The 12,659-nt window shown below is 47.3% G+C and overlaps 10 non-coding genes across 10 annotated transcripts; all 10 read right to left on the bottom strand.

The window, feature by feature from the left end:
- Positions 1–716: 716 nt before the first annotated feature.
- Positions 717–789, bottom strand: trnav-aac (transfer RNA valine (anticodon AAC)). Its single transcript has one exon. It is a non-coding gene; the product is annotated as a tRNA-Val (tRNA).
- An 897-nt stretch (positions 790–1,686) lies between these two features.
- On the bottom strand, positions 1,687–1,759 carry trnav-aac (transfer RNA valine (anticodon AAC)). Its single transcript has one exon. It is a non-coding gene; the product is annotated as a tRNA-Val (tRNA).
- Positions 1,760–2,663: 904 nt separating this feature from the next.
- On the bottom strand, positions 2,664–2,736 carry trnav-aac (transfer RNA valine (anticodon AAC)). Its single transcript has one exon. It is a non-coding gene; the product is annotated as a tRNA-Val (tRNA).
- Positions 2,737–3,641: 905 nt separating this feature from the next.
- Positions 3,642–3,714, bottom strand: trnav-aac (transfer RNA valine (anticodon AAC)). The gene has a single exon. It is a non-coding gene; the product is annotated as a tRNA-Val (tRNA).
- An 898-nt stretch (positions 3,715–4,612) lies between these two features.
- On the bottom strand, positions 4,613–4,685 carry trnav-aac (transfer RNA valine (anticodon AAC)). The gene has a single exon. It is a non-coding gene; the product is annotated as a tRNA-Val (tRNA).
- An 897-nt stretch (positions 4,686–5,582) lies between these two features.
- On the bottom strand, positions 5,583–5,655 carry trnav-aac (transfer RNA valine (anticodon AAC)). Its single transcript has one exon. It is a non-coding gene; the product is annotated as a tRNA-Val (tRNA).
- A 904-nt stretch (positions 5,656–6,559) lies between these two features.
- On the bottom strand, positions 6,560–6,632 carry trnav-aac (transfer RNA valine (anticodon AAC)). The gene has a single exon. It is a non-coding gene; the product is annotated as a tRNA-Val (tRNA).
- A 905-nt stretch (positions 6,633–7,537) lies between these two features.
- trnav-aac (transfer RNA valine (anticodon AAC)) lies at positions 7,538–7,610 on the bottom strand. Its single transcript has one exon. It is a non-coding gene; the product is annotated as a tRNA-Val (tRNA).
- A 906-nt stretch (positions 7,611–8,516) lies between these two features.
- trnav-aac (transfer RNA valine (anticodon AAC)) lies at positions 8,517–8,589 on the bottom strand. Its single transcript has one exon. It is a non-coding gene; the product is annotated as a tRNA-Val (tRNA).
- An 849-nt stretch (positions 8,590–9,438) lies between these two features.
- trnav-aac (transfer RNA valine (anticodon AAC)) lies at positions 9,439–9,511 on the bottom strand. The gene has a single exon. It is a non-coding gene; the product is annotated as a tRNA-Val (tRNA).
- Between the last annotated feature and the right edge of the window lie 3,148 nt (positions 9,512–12,659).

The following is a 12,659-nucleotide window of genomic DNA, read 5'->3' as shown; positions in this document are numbered from 1 at the left end:
GGCACGGGTGCTACAGAGCGCAAAACTCGAGTCTAATTCGATTCCCGGCCAACGCACTACATTTAAGCCGCATGTTGGAGCGTGGCAAATGTACGAGGGCCGCCCTTGAAAAGGCAAACGGAACAGGAAAGTCCGCCAGCTGCGTTTAGCAGGCTTTGGCAAGAGTGTGACGAAGGCTTCTCTGCTTGTGAGAGGTCTTTCCACAAGTGATTTCCACTTGTGTTCTAAGTGGTTGCTTGCTGCCTGAGGCCAAAAAAAAACAGCCCTACTTGTTGCTCGACTCGAACAAGCAAACACTTGTTCATGCACTAAAGCCCATTTGAAGCTAGGCACCACATAGTGGAGAAATTGCTCTAGTCACCTTCAGGGTCCTGATTAGGACAAGTGGGCTCTTACTGGAGCAAAGCTCAAGGCTTGTTTCTGCCCGGTCTCGAAAGTCAAAACGGAACGGCAAAGTCCACCAGTTGCCTTTGACAGGCTTTGGCCAGAGTTCTTTGGTGAGAGCTCTTTCCGATTTCGGTGTAAGTGATGGCTTGCGGCCTGCAGCAAAAGCCCCTAAGCGCTGCTTGATTTGAAGTATACACTTGTTCATTTTCTATGCACTAAAGCGCATTTCAAACTAGGCATCCCATTGTGGAGAAACTGCTCCAGTCACCTTCAGGGTGCCGATTAGGACGAGTGGACGCATACTGAAGCAAAGCTCAAAAGCCTTGGGTTGTTTCTGCCCGGTTTCGAACCGGGGGCCTTTCGCGCGTTAGGCGAACGTGATAACCACTACACTACAGAAACTACAAAGAAGCTATTCGGGCTCTCATCTTCAAAATAAATCAATTAAACCAAAAAAGAAAAAAAAAAAGACAATATCAAGACTTTTGTTCGCCAGTGCAAATGAGCAGACAACGTGAAAACAGTCACGCTACAGAAACTATGTGGGAGTGGGGCCGGATCTCAGTTTCAGCTTGTTCCCAAGGCACGGGTGCTACAGAGCGCAAAACTCGAGTCTAATTCGATTCCCGGCCAACGCACTACATTTAAGCCGCATGTTGGAGCGTGGCAAATGTACGAGGGCCGCCCTTGAAAAGGCAAACGGAACAGGAAAGTCCGCCAGCTGCGTTTAACAGGCTTTGGCAAGAGTGTGACGAAGGCTTCTCTGCTTGTGAGAGGTCTTTCCACAAGTGATTTCCACTTGTGTTCTAAGTGGTTGCTTGCTGCCTGAGACCAAATAAAAAACAGCCCTACTTGTTGCTCGACTCGAACAAGCAAACACTTGTTCATGCACTAAAGCCCATTTGAAGCTAGGCACCACATAGTGGAGAAACTGCTCTAGTCACCTTCAGGGTCCTGATTAGGACAAGTGGGCTCTTACTGGAGCAAAGCTCAAGGCTTGTTTCTGCCCGGTCTCGAAAGTCAAAACGGAACGGCAAAGTCCACCAGTTGCATTTGACAGGCTTTGGCCAGAGTTCTTTGGTGAGAGCTCTTTCCGATTTCGGTGTAAGTGATGGCTTGCGGCCTGCAGCAAAAGCCCCTAAGCGCTGCTTGATTTGAAGTATACACTTGTTCATTTTCTATGCACTAAAGCGCATTTCAAACTAGGCATCCCATTGTGGAGAAACTGCTCCAGTCACCTTCAGGGTGCCGATTAGGACGAGTGGACGCATACTGAAGCAAAGCTCAAAAGCCTTGGGTTGTTTCTGCCCGGTTTCGAACCGGGGGCCTTTCGCGCGTTAGGCGAACGTGATAACCACTACACTACAGAAACTACAAAGAAGCGCTTCGGGCTCTCATCTTCAAAATAAATCAATTAAACCAAAAACGAAAACAAAAAAAGACAATATCAAGACTTTTGTTCGCCAGTGCAAATGAGCAGACAACGTGAAAACAGTCACGCTACAGAAACTATGTGGGAGTGGGGCCGGATCTCAGTTTCAGCTTGTTCCCAAGGCACGGGTGCTACAGAGCGCAAAACTCGAGTCTAATTCGATTCCCGGCCAACGCACTACATTTAAGCCGCATGTTGGAGCGTGGCAAATGTACGAGGGCCGCCCATGAAAAGGCAAACGGAACAGGAAAGTCCGCCAGCTGCGTTTAGCGGGCTTTGGCAAGAGTGTGACGAAGGCTTCTCTGCTTGTGAGAGGTCTTTCCACAAGTGATTTCCACTTGTGTTCTAAGTGGTTGCTTGCTGCCTGAGGCCAAAAAAAAACAGCCCTACTTGTTGCTCGACTCGAACAAGCAAACACTTGTTCATGCACTAAAGCCCATTTGAAGCTAGGCACCACATAGTGGAGAAACTGCTCTAGTCACCTTCAGGGTCCTGATTAGGACAAGTGGGCTCTTACTGGAGCAAAGCTCAAGGCTTGTTTCTGCCCGGTCTCGAAAGTCAAAACGGAACGGCAAAGTCCACCAGTTGCATTTGACAGGCTTTGGCCAGAGTTCTTTGGTGAGAGCTCTTTCCGATTTCCAATTGCGGTGTAAGTGATGGCTTGCGGCCTGCAGCAAAAGCCCCTAAGCGCTGCTTGATTTGAAGTATACACTCGTTCATTTTCTATGCACTAAAGCGCATTTCAAGCTAGGCATCCCATTGTGGAGAAACTGCTCCAGTCACCTTCAGGGTGCCGATTAGGACGAGTGGACGCATACTGAAGCAAAGCTCAAAAGCCTTGGGTTGTTTCTGCCCGGTTTCGAACCGGGGGCCTTTCGCGTGTTAGGCGAACGTGATAACCACTACATTACAGAAACTACAAAGAAGCTATTCGGGCTCTCATCTTCAAAATAAATCAATTAAACCAAAAAAGAAAACAAAAAAAAGACAATATCAAGACTTTTGTTCGCCAGTGCAAATGAGCAGACAACGTGAAAACAGTCACGCTACAGAAACTATGTGGGAGTGGGGCCGGATCTCAGTTTCAGCTTGTTCCCAAGGCACGGGTGCTACAGAGCGCAAAACTCGAGTCTAATTCGATTCCCGGCCAACGCACTACATTTAAGCCGCATGTTGGAGCGTGGCAAATGTACGAGGGCCGCCCTTGAAAAGGCAAACGGAACAGGAAAGTCCGCCAGCTGCGTTTAGCAGGCTTTGGCAAGAGTGTGACGAAGGCTTCTCTGCTTGTGAGAGGTCTTTCCACAAGTGATTTCCACTTGTGTTCTAAGTGGTTGCTTGCTGCCTGAGGCCAAAAAAAAACAGCCCTACTTGTTGCTCGACTCGAACAAGCAAACACTTGTTCATGCACTAAAGCCCATTTGAAGCTAGGCACCACATAGTGGAGAAATTGCTCTAGTCACCTTCAGGGTCCTGATTAGGACAAGTGGGCTCTTACTGGAGCAAAGCTCAAGGCTTGTTTCTGCCCGGTCTCGAAAGTCAAAACGGAACGGCAAAGTCCACCAGTTGCATTTGACAGGCTTTGGCCAGAGTTCTTTGGTGAGAGCTCTTTCCGATTTCCAATTGCGGTGTAAGTGATGGCTTGCGGCCTGCAGCAAAAGCCCCTAAGCGCTGCTTGATTTGAAGTATACACTTGTTCATTTTCTATGCACTAAAGCGCATTTCAAACTAGGCATCCCATTGTGGAGAAACTGCTCCAGTCACCTTCAGGGTGCCGATTAGGACGAGTGGACGCATACTGAAGCAAAGCTCAAAAGCCTTGGGTTGTTTCTGCCCGGTTTCGAACCGGGGGCCTTTCGCGTGTTAGGCGAACGTGATAACCACTACACTACAGAAACTACAAAGAAGCTATTCGGGCTCTCATCTTCAAAATAAATCAATTAAACCAAAAAAGAAAACAAAAAAAAGACAATATCATGACTTTTGTTCGCCAGTGCAAATGAGCAGACAACGTGAAAACAGTCACGCCACAGAAACTATGTGGGAGTGGGGCCGGATCTCAGTTTCAGCTTGTTCCCAAGGCACGGGTGCTACAGAGCGCAAAACTCGAGTCTAATTCGATTCCCGGCCAACGCACTACATTTAAGCCGCATGTTGGAGCGTGGCAAATGTACGAGGGCCGCCCTTGAAAAGGCAAACGGAACAGGAAAGTCCGCCAGCTGCGTTTAGCAGGCTTTGGCAAGAGTGTGACGAAGGCTTCTCTGCTTGTGAGAGGTCTTTCCACAAGTGATTTCCACTTGTATTCTAAGTGGTTGCTTGCTGCCTGAGGCCAAAAAAAAACAGCCCTACTTGTTGCTCGACTCGAACAAGCAAACACTTGTTCATGCACTAAAGCCCATTTGAAGCTAGGCACCACATAGTGGAGAAATTGCTCTAGTCACCTTCAGGGTCCTGATTAGGACAAGTGGGCTCTTACTGGAGCAAAGCTCAAGGCTTGTTTCTGCCCGGTCTCGAAAGTCAAAACGGAACGGCAAAGTCCACCAGTTGCCTTTGACAGGCTTTGGCCAGAGTTCTTTGGTGAGAGCTCTTTCCGATTTCGGTGTAAGTGATGGCTTGCGGCCTGCAGCAAAAGCCCCTAAGCGCTGCTTGATTTGAAGTATACACTTGTTCATTTTCTATGCACTAAAGCGCATTTCAAACTAGGCATCCCATTGTGGAGAAACTGCTCCAGTCACCTTCAGGGTGCCGATTAGGACGAGTGGACGCATACTGAAGCAAAGCTCAAAAGCCTTGGGTTGTTTCTGCCCGGTTTCGAACCGGGGGCCTTTCGCGTGTTAGGCGAACGTGATAACCACTACACTACAGAAACTACAAAGAAGCTATTCGGGCTCTCATCTTCAAAATAAATCAATTAAACCAAAAAAGAAAAAAAAAAAGACAATATCAAGACTTTTGTTCGCCAGTGCAAATGAGCAGACAACGTGAAAACAGTCACGCTACAGAAACTATGTGGGAGTGGGGCCGGATCTCAGTTTCAGCTTGTTCCCAAGGCACGGGTGCTACAGAGCGCAAAACTCGAGTCTAATTCGATTCCCGGCCAACGCACTACATTTAAGCCGCATGTTGGAGCGTGGCAAATGTACGAGGGCCGCCCTTGAAAAGGCAAACGGAACAGGAAAGTCCGCCAGCTGCGTTTAACAGGCTTTGGCAAGAGTGTGACGAAGGCTTCTCTGCTTGTGAGAGGTCTTTCCACAAGTGATTTCCACTTGTGTTCTAAGTGGTTGCTTGCTGCCTGAGACCAAATAAAAAACAGCCCTACTTGTTGCTCGACTCGAACAAGCAAACACTTGTTCATGCACTAAAGCCCATTTGAAGCTAGGCACCACATAGTGGAGAAACTGCTCTAGTCACCTTCAGGGTCCTGATTAGGACAAGTGGGCTCTTACTGGAGCAAAGCTCAAGGCTTGTTTCTGCCCGGTCTCGAAAGTCAAAACGGAACGGCAAAGTCCACCAGTTGCATTTGACAGGCTTTGGCCAGAGTTCTTTGGTGAGAGCTCTTTCCGATTTCGGTGTAAGTGATGGCTTGCGGCCTGCAGCAAAAGCCCCTAAGCGCTGCTTGATTTGAAGTATACACTTGTTCATTTTCTATGCACTAAAGCGCATTTCAAACTAGGCATCCCATTGTGGAGAAACTGCTCCAGTCACCTTCAGGGTGCCGATTAGGACGAGTGGACGCATACTGAAGCAAAGCTCAAAAGCCTTGGGTTGTTTCTGCCCGGTTTCGAACCGGGGGCCTTTCGCGCGTTAGGCGAACGTGATAACCACTACACTACAGAAACTACAAAGAAGCGCTTCGGGCTCTCATCTTCAAAATAAATCAATTAAACCAAAAACGAAAACAAAAAAAGACAATATCAAGACTTTTGTTCGCCAGTGCAAATGAGCAGACAACGTGAAAACAGTCACGCTACAGAAACTATGTGGGAGTGGGGCCGGATCTCAGTTTCAGCTTGTTCCCAAGGCACGGGTGCTACAGAGCGCAAAACTCGAGTCTAATTCGATTCCCGGCCAACGCACTACATTTAAGCCGCATGTTGGAGCGTGGCAAATGTACGAGGGCCGCCCATGAAAAGGCAAACGGAACAGGAAAGTCCGCCAGCTGCGTTTAGCGGGCTTTGGCAAGAGTGTGACGAAGGCTTCTCTGCTTGTGAGAGGTCTTTCCACAAGTGATTTCCACTTGTGTTCTAAGTGGTTGCTTGCTGCCTGAGGCCAAAAAAAAACAGCCCTACTTGTTGCTCGACTCGAACAAGCAAACACTTGTTCATGCACTAAAGCCCATTTGAAGCTAGGCACCACATAGTGGAGAAACTGCTCTAGTCACCTTCAGGGTCCTGATTAGGACAAGTGGGCTCTTACTGGAGCAAAGCTCAAGGCTTGTTTCTGCCCGGTCTCGAAAGTCAAAACGGAACGGCAAAGTCCACCAGTTGCATTTGACAGGCTTTGGCCAGAGTTCTTTGGTGAGAGCTCTTTCCGATTTCCAATTGCGGTGTAAGTGATGGCTTGCGGCCTGCAGCAAAAGCCCCTAAGCGCTGCTTGATTTGAAGTATACACTCGTTCATTTTCTATGCACTAAAGCGCATTTCAAGCTAGGCATCCCATTGTGGAGAAACTGCTCCAGTCACCTTCAGGGTGCCGATTAGGACGAGTGGACGCATACTGAAGCAAAGCTCAAAAGCCTTGGGTTGTTTCTGCCCGGTTTCGAACCGGGGGCCTTTCGCGTGTTAGGCGAACGTGATAACCACTACACTACAGAAACTACAAAGAAGCTATTCGGGCTCTCATCTTCAAAATAAATCAATTAAACCAAAAAAGAAAACAAAAAAAAGACAATATCAAGACTTTTGTTCGCCAGTGCAAATGAGCAGACAACGTGAAAACAGTCACGCTACAGAAACTATGTGGGAGTGGGGCCGGATCTCAGTTTCAGCTTGTTCCCAAGGCACGGGTGCTACAGAGCGCAAAACTCGAGTCTAATTCGATTCCCGGCCAACGCACTACATTTAAGCCGCATGTTGGAGCGTGGCAAATGTACGAGGGCCGCCCTTGAAAAGGCAAACGGAACAGGAAAGTCCGCCAGCTGCGTTTAGCAGGCTTTGGCAAGAGTGTGACGAAGGCTTCTCTGCTTGTGAGAGGTCTTTCCACAAGTGATTTCCACTTGTGTTCTAAGTGGTTGCTTGCTGCCTGAGGCCAAAAAAAAACAGCCCTACTTGTTGCTCGACTCGAACAAGCAAACACTTGTTCATGCACTAAAGCCCATTTGAAGCTAGGCACCACATAGTGGAGAAATTGCTCTAGTCACCTTCAGGGTCCTGATTAGGACAAGTGGGCTCTTACTGGAGCAAAGCTCAAGGCTTGTTTCTGCCCGGTCTCGAAAGTCAAAACGGAACGGCAAAGTCCACCAGTTGCATTTGACAGGCTTTGGCCAGAGTTCTTTGGTGAGAGCTCTTTCCGATTTCCAATTGCGGTGTAAGTGATGGCTTGCGGCCTGCAGCAAAAGCCCCTAAGCGCTGCTTGATTTGAAGTATACACTCGTTCATTTTCTATGCACTAAAGCGCATTTCAAACTAGGCATCCCATTGTGGAGAAACTGCTCCAGTCACCTTCAGGGTGCCGATTAGGACGAGTGGACGCATACTGAAGCAAAGCTCAAAAGCCTTGGGTTGTTTCTGCCCGGTTTCGAACCGGGGGCCTTTCGCGTGTTAGGCGAACGTGATAACCACTACACTACAGAAACTACAAAGAAGCTATTCGGGCTCTCATCTTCAAAATAAATCAATTAAACCAAAAAAGAAAAAACAAAAAAAGACAATATCATGACTTTTGTTCGCCAGTGCAAATGAGCAGACAACGTGAAAACAGTCACGCTACAGAAACTATGTGGGAGTGGGGCCGGATCTCAGTTTCAGCTTGTTCCCAAGGCACGGGTGCTACAGAGCGCAAAACTCGAGTCTAATTCGATTCCCGGCCAACGCACTACATTTAAGCCGCATGTTGGAGCGTGGCAAATGTACGAGGGCCGCCCTTGAAAAGGCAAACGGAACAGGAAAGTCCGCCAGCTGCGTTTAGCAGGCTTTGGCAAGAGTGTGACGAAGGCTTCTCTGCTTGTGAGAGGTCTTTCCACAAGTGATTTCCACTTGTGTTCTAAGTGGTTGCTTGCTGCCTGAGGCCAAAAAAAAACAGCCCTACTTGTTGCTCGACTCGAACAAGCAAACACTTGTTCATGCACTAAAGCCCATTTGAAGCTAGGCACCACATAGTGGAGAAATTGCTCTAGTCACCTTCAGGGTCCTGATTACGACAAGTGGGCTCTTACTGGAGCAAAGCTCAAGGCTTGTTTCTGCCCGGTCTCGAAAGTCAAAACGGAACGGCAAAGTCCACCAGTTGCATTTGACAGGCTTTGGCCAGAGTTCTTTGGTGAGAGCTCTTTCCGATTTCCAATTGCGGTGTAAGTGATGGCTTGCGGCCTGCAGCAAAAGCCCCTAAGCGCTGCTTGATTTGAAGTATACACTTGTTCATTTTCTATGCACTAAAGCGCATTTCAAACTAGGCATCCCATTGTGGAGAAACTGCTCCAGTCACCTTCAGGGTGCCGATTAGGACGAGTGGACGCATACTGAAGCAAAGCTCAAAAGCCTTGGGTTGTTTCTGCCCGGTTTCGAACCGGGGGCCTTTCGCGTGTTAGGCGAACGTGATAACCACTACACTACAGAAACTACAAAGAAGACAAAAAAAAGACAATATCATGACTTTTGTTCGCCAGTGCAAATGAGCAGACAACGTGAAAACAGTCATGCTACAGAAACTATGTGGGAGTGGGGCCGGATCTCAGTTTCAGCTTGTTCCCAAGGCACGGGTGCTACAGAGCGCAAAACTCGAGTCTAATTCGATTCCCGGCCAACGCACTACATTTAATCCGCATGTTGGAGCGTGGCAAATGTACGAGGGCCGCCCTTGAAAAGGCAAACGGAACAGGAAAGTCCGCCAGCTGCGTTTAGCAGGCTTTGGCAAGAGTGTGACGAAGGCTTCTCTGCTTGTGAGAGGTCTTTCCACAAGTGATTTCCACTTGTATTCTAAGTGGTTGCTTGCTGCCTGAGGCCAAAAAAAAACAGCCCTACTTGTTGCTCGACTCGAACAAGCAAACACTTGTTCATGCACTAAAGCCCATTTGAAGCTAGGCACCACATAGTGGAGAAATTGCTCTAGTCACCTTCAGGGTCCTGATTAGGACAAGTGGGCTCTTACTGGAGCAAAGCTCAAGGCTTGTTTCTGCCCGGTCTCGAAAGTCAAAACGGAACGGCAAAGTCCACCAGTTGCATTTGACAGGCTTTGGCCAGAGTTCTTTGGTGAGAGCTCTTTCCGATTTCGGTGTAAGTGATGGCTTGCGGCCTGCAGCAAAAGCCCCTAAGCGCTGCTTGATTTGAAGTATACACTTGTTCATTTTCTATGCACTAAAGCGCATTTCAAACTAGGCATCCCATTGTGGAGAAACTGCTCCAGTCACCTTCAGGGTGCCGATTAGGACGAGTGGACGCATACTGAAGCAAAGCTCAAAAGCCTTGGGTTGTTTCTGCCCGGTTTCGAACCGGGGGCCTTTCGCGTGTTAGGCGAACGTGATAACCACTACACTACAGAAACTACAAGGAAGCTGTTCGGGCTCTCATCTTCAAAATAAATCAATTAAACCAAAAAGAAAACAAAAAAAGACAATATCAAGACTTTTGTTCGCCAGTGCAAATGAGCAGACAACGTGAAAACAGTCACGCTACAGAAACTATGTGGGAGTGGGGCCGGATCTCAGTTTCAGCTTGTTCCCAAGGCACGGGTGCTACAGAGCGCAAAACTCGAGTCTAATTCGATTCCCGGCCAACGCACTACATTTAAGCCGCATGTTGGAGCGTGGCAAATGTACGAGGGCCGCCCTTGAAAAGGCAAACGGAACAGGAAAGTCCGCCAGCTGCGTTTAACAGGCTTTGGCAAGAGTGTGACGAAGGCTTCTCTGATTGTGAGAGGTCTTTCCACAAGTGATTTCCACTTGTGTTCTAAGTGGTTGCTTGCTGCCTGAGGCCAAAAAAAACAGCCCTACTTGTTGCTCGACTCGAACAAGCAAACACTTGTTCATGCACTAAAGCCCATTTGAAGCTAGGCACCACATAGTGGAGAAACTGCTCTAGTCACCTTCAGGGTCCTGATTAGGACAAGTGGGCTCTTACTGGAGCAAAGCTCAAGGCTTGTTTCTGCCCGGTCTCGAAAGTCAAAACGGAACGGCAAAGTCCACCAGTTGCATTTGACAGGCTTTGGCCAGAGTTCTTTGGTGAGAGCTCTTTCCGATTTCCAATTGCGGTGTAAGTGATGGCTTGCGGCCTGCAGCAAAAGCCCCTAAGCGCTGCTTGATTTGAAGTATACACTTGTTCATTTTCTATGCACTAAAGCGCATTTCAAACTAGGCATCCCATTGTGGAGAAACTGCTCCAGTCACCTTCAGGGTGCCGATTAGGACGAGTGGACGCATACTGAAGCAAAGCTCAAAAGCCTTGGGTTGTTTCTGCCCGGTTTCGAACCGGGGGCCTTTCGCGGGTTAGGCGAACGTGAAAATATACAGAAGCAGCTCGGGCTCTCATCTTCAAAATAAATCAATTATTACAGCTGGCATTATTGATATTAGAGAAATACGCTGACCAGCTGCTGTTCAGAGCAGTTCTGTATCTAAGCAGGTGTTCAGTGTAATCTATAGAGTGTACAGATTTGCTGGGTTTCCTTCATAATTGCTAAAATGGTCACTCTGACATTTCTTGGTGGGGACATGTTTTTTAAAATGGCAAGGTTTAAGCTAGGTAGAACCTAGGGAAAGTTTTGTAGACTCAAGAATATAAATAGCATAAATAGAGGAAAAGAAAGATATGTTTCTTGATGAACACAAGATGGCGAACTTGGTTATCTTATGGTCTGACAAGTACAAGAGCACCTTCTGTAATATAGGCTCTGCCTGTTCTTCTATCATTCATACTGCACAAATATTTAACCCTTGCCATCGTTAATCTCAGGAGCTAAACTAATTTCAGACATATAAAACAACTGTTCACTTTAGACTAAAGTGTTTTTTTCTGATTCAACATTAAAGTCCATGGAGAAAAAAGGGGGATTTGTTCATCTACTCTGCAACTGTATCAGACTCTGCACTATGCTACTCTGCTCTAACCCTAACCCACAGTGACAGGAAATCCAGCTGCACTGTACAAAAATTTTGACAGTTCTGTTATATTGAAAGTTTTACTGAATTGAAGATACATGTTTTAAGGTTTTTCTTCTTGATAAAAAACCTGAACAGGCTGTGCTGGTTCAGCACCATCAATGTTTTGGATAGCAGAGGAGCACATGGCTGCGGTGTGGAGCGAGTGAAGCATGGCAAAGCTGTTGGAGACCGAAGAAGACATCCCTAAGCCATTGCACTCGTCACTGCTCCACCGTACCTGGACCCCTTTCAGCCCCTTTCAGCCATCAACCAAGGCTGTGTAACCATGTTTTCCCTATTTTGCTCCTTTTTCTATTTTCACTGAATTTTGTACTCAAAGATTCTTTTTTTCCCTATGTGCACCAAATAAATACACTGTGAATTTTAACCTTCGCTGTCTCATGTATGTCTGTTAAGCCCTCACTGCCTGAGTAGTGTGGGAGATAATTTTGTAAATGAGGATATATGTATGCGGTGTGTGTTTGATGTAGTGTGAAATAATCGGGGGACAGCAGGAGTGAGTTCTCAGGTAAGGTTTACTCGTTAGGTCGTTTGAGCTTAAGAACAATATAAGGTTTAACACGGCATGTTGGCCTGTCACGGGCCTTGCACACAGGCTGCAAGGGCTTTGAAGAACAAATAGTTGTATGAATGATGTCAGTCTGGCAGGCCTTCTCTGCGGTACCAGGCTTTCCAAACTTGGACCAATCAATGGCAGAGATGCACCCTAGATTATTATGGTCAATCTTCGCTCCGCTGGTACCTGGAGCGGCAGTGATCTCATCATGAAGTAAACGCAGCGCGTGCTGGATGGCAATGGTGGTACCAGGCGAAATATCTAGAGTACATATGTAGAAGACAGTGGATAAATCAGAAAAGCCGTGAAGTGTAGAGTGTAATAAAAGAAGGGTGTTGGCCCCTGAAGGACTGAGAACTTACCCATGCTGTCTCCTGAAGAAGAATGAGGTGTTGGCAAGAGTGAGGCCGAAGACAATCCCACTGGTGGGGGCGGAAACACCCAATTTTTAATATAATGATGTAGGGAAGTTTTAATTATAATGGTATTTGAAAAGTTGTAAGTTCAAAGATAATGGTGTAAAAAAAGAGTCTAAAAAGTCTTTAAAAGAAAGATGGGTGGGATTGTCTAGGCAAAGAACCAGTGACGTGTTGCATTGGGAAGATAAGGGAAATGTATATAAAGGCTGTAGTTGGAGTTCCCCGAAGAGAGGTTGTTGGGACGTTCATGCGTGAGCATCTCAATTCTTGTGTCAGCGCTGATTACAAAATAAAATCTCTTATCTGCATTCATCTAGTCTGCTTGATTGGTTTATTTAGTTTTGAGGCCTTACTAACTATGAGTCTCACTTAGACTGAGCTGTCGGGTCAGTGTGGAGCTGGAGTCAGATTTTAGTAGTGAGTACAGTAGACGAGAGAACAGCAGAGCCCCAGACCTGGGACCTGAGGCTGCGGCCGCCGCCCATGGACCAGACACGGGATCCAACTAGGACAGAGGTAAGGCAGAAGCCTGTTTAACCGAATTTCTGCATTAGTTGT

Source organism: Hemibagrus wyckioides, linkage group LG07 (assembly GCF_019097595.1).
Source record: "Hemibagrus wyckioides isolate EC202008001 linkage group LG07, SWU_Hwy_1.0, whole genome shotgun sequence".
NCBI classification, from domain to species: Eukaryota; Metazoa; Chordata; class Actinopteri; order Siluriformes; family Bagridae; genus Hemibagrus; species Hemibagrus wyckioides.
This window is presented reverse-complemented; position numbering and strand designations above follow the sequence as displayed.